Source organism: Amblyomma americanum, chromosome 7 (assembly GCF_052857255.1).
Source record: "Amblyomma americanum isolate KBUSLIRL-KWMA chromosome 7, ASM5285725v1, whole genome shotgun sequence".
Classification (NCBI taxonomy): domain Eukaryota; kingdom Metazoa; phylum Arthropoda; class Arachnida; order Ixodida; family Ixodidae; genus Amblyomma; species Amblyomma americanum.
Genome location: NC_135503.1, coordinates 84,404,777 through 84,413,050, shown reverse-complemented (window position 1 = coordinate 84,413,050; position 8,274 = coordinate 84,404,777).

Here is an 8,274-nt window from a genome sequence, read left to right as displayed (position 1 = left end):
AATGTTGGACGTAACGACGGTCTCCACCATGCGCAGGGCAGATGCGTGCGCGATTCATGCATCTGGTAACTCACAAACACTGCTTTAGTTGGGTACAACTCAATAACGAATGCGATTTTTCCATCAAAGGACCCCCTTCCAGTAAATCGCTTCGGCCGATTCTCATTAGACTCCTAGCGCGACAATGCAGGGAATGACCTAAGATAGCGGGTAGTGCCCTCCATCCAACGTCGGAGATAGTCACCACTTTCAATTTTCGCGCCTCTTTTTACCCACCCACCACAGGTAATATCCATATCAGTTTTAAAATTTCGCAAACGCAGCTATCCACGGCAATGTGTGCCAGAAAATTTTGTCCATTTTGACGAATTACGTGTTCTGGAGTGTAACTGATGCCGATATAAGTTGCGGGGGGCTACAAGCCTCTAAATAATTACGGAGACTAACATCAATACGTAAAATCTTGACTCCATAATGACTAACATGCCTGCTAAATGACCCGTCTTATCTGTGCTCTATGATTTACAACGCTCACAGGGCTATGCCGAAATAAGCGCTCTGCTGACTCAAAAAATATATTTTTAGGTATTTGAAAAACTTTTAGGCGAAAAAAAAACCTGTGTGTGAACTATATATATATATATATATATATATATATATATATATATATATATATATATATATATATATATATATATATATATTGCCACCGATAAATGGTGGAAGCTCAGAGACCAGGTTTAATTAGACGTGCTGGGCGTGCAAGACAGCAGGGAGCTCGAAGATGACAAACTTCTAGCCCCTCGAATGCGCAAGGCGTGGCAAGTCCCCAGCTAAAACAGTTCGGCCACGGTATGGCACCACTGAATTGATTGGTACTGTGGCATTACCCCCTCTCTGAACGACAACGACTCGGTGCCGCAGCAAACAGAAGCCGGAAGACAAATGACGTCGGCATATGTCCGGCGGCTGTTGTAGACACGCCTGAAGCGCTAGCGGGCGTGACAAGGCTTCATCCGTGCGACATGGAGGACTTCGGAGGTCGGCCCTCTAGAGAAGTGTACTCTTCTCTTGGGGAGAACTTCATAGTTCACCTCACCTACTTGGAGGAGTACCTGGTAGGTGCCAAAATATCCGCGCAGAAGCTTTTCGCAGCACCCACGCATGCGGACTGCCACTGAAGTATGTCCGTTAGAAAAAGAACTCTCACACTGGTTGATATAATTGCGTCTTATTTATCTTTCGCATTCATTTAGATGTTCACTTGTGAGATGCACTTCCAAGCCTGAAGTGCGCCGCCAGCTTGTCCTCTATTCCTTAACTCCTGGAGAACCACAGGCGACCAGAACGCTCTTTGTAAACAGACTCTTCAAATGGAGCCAATCTGCATACATCTTGTTAAATCCATCCACTGCCTTGAACCGTTCAGCGTTCAACGGCATACTGAAGCAAAGCGGAACCGCTCAAATCGAAACATTCAAAACATGAGTACAAAACCTGCGACCATACAATGAGTTCACGACTTCAGAGAGCACAGCAGTAGGAATTTAATTTGTACTATTTAAATTGAGACCAACTGGCAAGATCGAGGCAACGCACTCGGTCGCCGTCGCAGTGCTGTTATATGCTGCCAATAGGCACCTCGTTGTTTTGGCGCTGCTTTTATATGTGTCCCGTGGAAAAGGAACTAGCAGATAAGAGACCAATTTGTTGGGGACGTGAGCTGACGTTGTCCTATGTAATTAAACCCTGGCGTATTCGCAGACGGCGGTTGATTAAGGGCTTGTAGACGCAGATACTAGCCGATGTATAGATGAATCAGCACCTCTGCTGCGAGGGTCATTGACCTGCATGAACCAGGTGGCTCAACCAATTTCTGTCACGCTTCAGTAACACCTGCTGCTTAGCGACATTCCAAACTTATTCCGAATGAAAGATATAACATCGACTCGAAACAAGATTACCTCCATACCTCCATGTACTAAAGCTCTTCAGTTCATATTTGCAGCAAATTGGAGCTTGGCAGCCACTTCCATTGTTTTTACTTGAGTTAAAAAAGCTCGAATTGCTTAACACAACCCTTCTAGCCATTCATTGCCGCTGATGCCTTTCGAGGTATCAGCACCTCCACACACCGATGCTCCTCCAAAGCATTTTAGCTACTGCTTGCCGGCGACTGCCAGTTCAACTTCAACTTCGCTAGCTTCAACTACATGTATAGGCTTTTCATCGTCGAAACTTTTGAACTCACATCTCGAACCACGCTATGTATCCTCTATACGAAACATACGTCTTCAAGCGATCATTAGCGCCAATTGAAAGTGTCTTTTCTTCATGCTCTTATCGGAAGTGCCCTGACGTCCATACTATTGTGACGTCTATTTTTCTGCTCTTGGGAACAGGAAAGGCTGAGTAAATATTTGAAAAATAGAACAGACAGCAATAACTTACCTTAAAACTCTGAACTCAACCGTTATCACGTGCTCATAAAGATACAGTATTTGATTTTTCTCATTGCTGCATTCAGATTGGCGACATTTCAAAGGGTAACCTGGAGGCAATAGGTGAAGTTCACATGGTCATCTGGTGGTTGCTAGATTCTAATAGGGGCAATGTTGGGAGTATTTCGAGACAAATCAACCAGGAAGATATTAGCGCCTGGCATGTTATGACGTACTGGAAAGGCTGTGCAGCAGTCAGATAGAAAATTAAACGCTTCCGAAAAGTTTTATATAGGACTGGCCACCCTACAGTGGCGTCATACGTGCGTGGCAATCTTCGAAGGGCAGAAATGTCATCGCTTCGCTCCGCAGAATTAAAATCTCTTGATGAATTTTTGACTCAAGAAATAATCGCCTACGAGTTTTGAACGTAAAACCAGATGCGCGAGATAAAAACAAACATTCTAAAGAATTCTGGTGCATCTCTTACCAAAAACAAAGCGATAATACCCGTGATTGTAAATTTTAATATAAACAAAACAAAAGATTTGAAAGCCTGACGGCAATATTATTTACCACGGCATTTCGTGCATTTAAATGTGCAAGCTCAAAAAAGTTTAAAACCAAAAAACTTTCCATGTACTCAAGTAAGGATGTGTACAGGATTGGGTCATCAATAAGTATTTTTATATCACAATTATAAAACTTATGAATAGGCACCTATGAAGAAATGTCCTAAGCTTCCCCATCTGTCCATTTAGCAAGCTGTCCCAACCCTTTTTGAAGAACTCTGCCTGCTTTCACGAAGAGGTATTGAAAGTCGTGTTAAAAAATTGATTGCTCTGCTGAGGCCTCCACGAGCAATATCTTATTTCCGAATGAAAAAAGCACTGTGCCAGACCTTCTGGGAAATCGTCTTCTCTTGCTCTACTTTTGTTTCAGGATGTCACTACGCAAGAATAAACAAGGAGGCTCTATGAAGCTACGTAAGATCAATCAGAATCCCCTTAAGCAACACAAGAACCACTGCATGAACATGTTTGCTTTTTCCGCCTAAAAGTAATGCATCTTATATGGCATTGTAACCGCGAAACAGATATCTACGATTTGAAAAGTGCGTTATGGCTCTTATGACTCCGGCAATAAACATTTACAAGAGAATGCTCTCACAGACACACTCCTTAGGTACTCGCCTTCCTACACGTTTCCTCGCCAGGACTACTGCTAGCATTGTCCAGTGCTCCAGTGCGCTAAACTGACACAGCCCTTCAAACAATCTGGAAGTTGTCCCAGATGCTGTCATTTCTGCGTTTATCATAACATCTCATTCATCTACTGGGAACCGTGATATTTTTTTTCAGTATTTTTCCGCATTAAATTTGTTATCCTGGTTGTGAGATAACTAGAGATTTTCACTTTAAAGGAAAATCATTCTTCAGATCTTTAGCTTTCTCGCCGGAAAAAAACGGCAGACTTTGCGAAGGCTCTTCGTCAGTAACTTTTTCTCACAAATAGTTGTCTAGCTTGCACTTTTTGTGATGAACAAGGTTTTCTGGATCAACCCAATGGTGTTATGTATAAACTGAGCTAGACATGTTATATTCATGTCATCCCATAGCTTGAGAGCTTGGGTGTTTACATACTAAGCGAAACGCTATCTACCTTTTGCGAAGAGCACCTCGTGACATTATGCACATTTAACATGTAAACGGCATAAGATAGCACTGCAAAACTTCCTTCTTTACTTGTCTGGAGCTGACGCAGCGAGCTGTATTAGGAATGAAATGGTGGAATGCGATGGAAGCTAACAACTGGAGAGTTCACACCTTTATAAATCGTCCAAGCCGTCAAAAACACAACGGTATGTTTCAGGAGACCCTGCAGGTTGTACACTTGATCCATCCTCGTGAGAAGCTCGGCTCCTGATCGCGCGGTCCTTAGTCTATAGCTTGACCTCGTCTCAGGACCTGCAGCTCTTCTTCCGCAGTTTTAGTTCAGGAACGCCTTGGAAGTATGATGCTCCAGGCTCTTCGAAATAACAGCCTGGTACCGACTGGAAAGTGTAGTCGCTGTTTCATAATGTTTGTTAAAAATCGTCAAATCAGCGCACGGTGATGCCAGAGAAAGACGAAGTGGAAGGCAAAAGAAAGCTCGGCGTAATAACATATACACAGGTGATCCAACAACTTCACGAGGGCGGGATCACGTGCACATATAAGCACGGTTTATTCAACGCACCAAAAATTCTCGCAGCTTGCTCACTTTATAAGCTCCAACAAGGATATCAAGACTGTTAGAACAGAGGATTTGTGCCTTGCGCTATCACTTACTTTATAGAATATTATCGTCAAGTGGCCAGCGTTAGAGCGATTATGCGGTCGGATGCCGGAATACCCATTTGGGAGCGCACAGGTTAATGTGAGGACTTTGGTCCTTTATGCTCAGAACACTCCCAACAAGGATAGTGACCGCTGCTCTCTTGTTTTTAGTCACTGAGATATCCTGAGAAAAGCCACCATAAATCAACTAGCAAAATAATAGAGTCTTACAAAAACGCTAGACAGAAATGGGTGCGCTTAAGCACTGCGTTCACAACATTGTCACGAATGAAAGTGCGTTTTTCAATCAGAGATAAAAGTATAGTAGAAAAAGCATCGATAGAAGATGCGCCTTTGCTGTCACTTGCGAGTATGTTGTCTCTTCTGTGTGTTCTCATTTACGACTGTTTGAGGTGGTATATGAGCTGTGAGAATGCTTCATAGTACTCAGTGGTATGTCACTACCATGCCTGCGGGTTTTTTCTTATCTGTGTTGATATGCTCTTTCATTATTGGCGCACGAAATTGCACAGGCTTCCACGTTGATCACATAGTGAATGCAGGCAAAACAAGGTGGCAGTAATAAAAAAGTTTTATATTTAGGAAATAAAATTTATGAAAGGAATTTTTTCATGGACGCAAGAATATTAAGCGCTGTTGGTATTTCGTGAAATCCCAATGAGCAGCGTTCAATGATGGGCGCTACAGCGGCTATAGCAACGCACAAGATAAGGGGAAGCTTGTACCCTCTATCACCGGTGGGTACGTGGGGGCACGGGTGGCACCCCGCACCTCCCGCATGCGGGACGGATGCTGAAGACAGCAGGCCACCGCTGCGGTCTCTTGCATTTCAAGTTCTTCTGTTGGGGAATCAAGTGCAAAATTATAAACAAGCAAGCCATCAAGACATAATCCTAGTCTTGCTAAGAGCGTTTCCTTTATGAAGGAAATTCATTCATCGGCTAGTGGAAACTCATCTCGCGGCCCTTCAGAACCATTTATTGCGTCTATAAGGTATACTTCGGTTTTAGAGCGGTGGACGTCGTTTCCCCTTTGTCTATATTTTTCACAGAAAGTCGCAGCACAGCACAAGCGAAGAATAATGAAGGATATATATATACTAGCCCCTGAGCAATGCCGAATTGCTTCCCATGGAATTGCTTCCCATTTAAATGGGTAGCAAAGCCTGAGAATTAAAATTTAGGCTTTCGTAATATTTCAAGCCATTTGTCTTAATTTGAGTTTTGTGCATAAATGTGCGTTAAGGATTTGCGTCGTCTTTATACTAGATTTTGAAAACTAGCTTTAAAAGTGTTTTCTGGACCGCATTCTTAGTGAGGAACAAGACTGTGTATTATTGTTCTGATATTGTTAAATATTTCTGTCCAGAAAGACTAAACTTTAAATGGCAGTGACGGCAAAGAAAAACGCTGCAAATAAAAGATTGATAGAAAAAACGGTGCAGAAGCGTCTCTCTGGGTTTCTAATTCGTTCTGATATATAAGGACAGTCATTGTGCGTCTATTTATATTGACTTCACCTACTTTCGTGAAGAAGGTCGTGACATCTACACTCATAAAATACCGAAGCGTAGAATTAACGCGGCAACTTACGGCCTGGGGACAAAAAAAAACGATCGGGAATTCTTCACGTTGCTGTGAAGCAACGTTCTAATACTAATTCCTTGCTGTGACGCATGCTATAATATAGTTAGTTGTGGTCAGCGCTTCTCAAACTCTACCACGCCACATTCGACTTTTAGAAGAATGCGACAAGCCGATGCAGATTGGGAGGAAACATTTATGCGCAAATTTCGCAGCCGATTATTCTAAAGAAAGGCATAGAATCTGGGTTTAACGTGATGAGAACACTAACTCAAATATTGTATGAAACTCACATAGCTGGATTGGTAAAATGTTTGATTGAAGTTTTCCGGTAGCTGCTCTGCCCCCTAGCTGCAAAAAGAAAGACCTTCTTTGAAATGTTTCATGCTGCACATGTCATAGGTCACTAATTCTCTTTATAGCAGTTTTTTTATAAAAAGCAAAACAGGAAAAACGGCGTAAAGGTGCCTTTCACGAGAGATGGCCTCGTCTGCGTAGCCAACGTGATGCTCTGTAAAAGCACTGACAACGCAAGACCAAGCGGTGTTGTTGCATTTGCCTATTCACGGTTTTGGAGGAAGACGTGCTCAGAAAGCGCTGTCTATACGCAGGATTTCGTGACCTCACAAGCGTGCGTGGTTTGAAGTGGCCACGCAGAGATATGTGGAGTGGGTCACGCATCGGTCTGGGAATTCTCATCATGATAAACACTTGCTCCATATGAACTGTCAGTGAACTGACAGGAGGGTAGCTTTCAATTTTTAAACCACGACGACTTCTCAACCTGCATGTATACAGTATTTTGTTTCGTCAAATACGGAAACGTCATCCGCATAGATCTGCAGACGAAACCATTATCACTGAAATTACACAGGTCTTTGTGAAGAATCGATCACAGCTATGGGCAAAACACATCAAGTCAACTGAATAGAGCGCAGTCATCCCAATAGTTTGTGCGCTTCCTAGCGAGACACCTCATTTTAGCCTTGCTCTTACAGACACCACATGATCGTACGTCGGCCACCCTGAGCGAAATAGACCGAACTCATGTGCTACATACGAATAGTGCTTCACGCGGTAGGGGTCCAAAGACTACTGATGGCTTAATGAACACGTCAGGTGTATCTTGTCTGACCTAGCTGCCAGAAAAAATGCAATCATACTCTATTGCTCTGTACATCATTCTTTTTCTTTTCGGAACACTCAAGCGTCAGTACCGAGATAAGGATTGTGCTCTGTTTCCTTGCTGCTCTAATTCTAAAATGGTGACATAAAATATTTGGCAAGCTGGAGGTACTCGCCACTTGGCGCTCACGTTGTAAAACCACAAAACAATATTCACCTGCTTTTAATGTACGTAACTGAAAATAAAATTCGAAACAATTATTGCTTGCGGCCGCAAGATGTTAATTAAAACGTTAGGTGCTCTACTGGGAGTTGTATTAGGAAATACGGATGACCACGGGGCTTGCCTGTACATTGATACTTGTTTTGAAGTGCACAAAAGGTTTAGAAAGGACCCGCACACCCGCACGTGATGCCGGAGTGCTCACGGAAATGCGGGCCACATACTGAACGCCCCTAGGGCCTTCGAAAAAACAAAACACACACGGGTCGCCTAGGAGTGACAAAATGATAAGTTTTTTCAACCCTCCACCCAAAGTTTACCCAGACCATGTCTTCAATTGCGTTATTAGACATCTACACCTATTTTCCCACCATTTCTATCCCCTTTATTGGAATGTCTTGTTTTTTGTTGATTCCGGGTGCGAAAGGGACAGCCGTGCCCCGGGTAGACGTCGCTGCTAGTTTTATGTCCGAACATAGTAGCGGTGTTGAGTTGCCACGAGCGCACCACATACTGCTTCTAAGCTCTCTGCTGTCATTTTGAGGTGATCGGAAATGAGTATT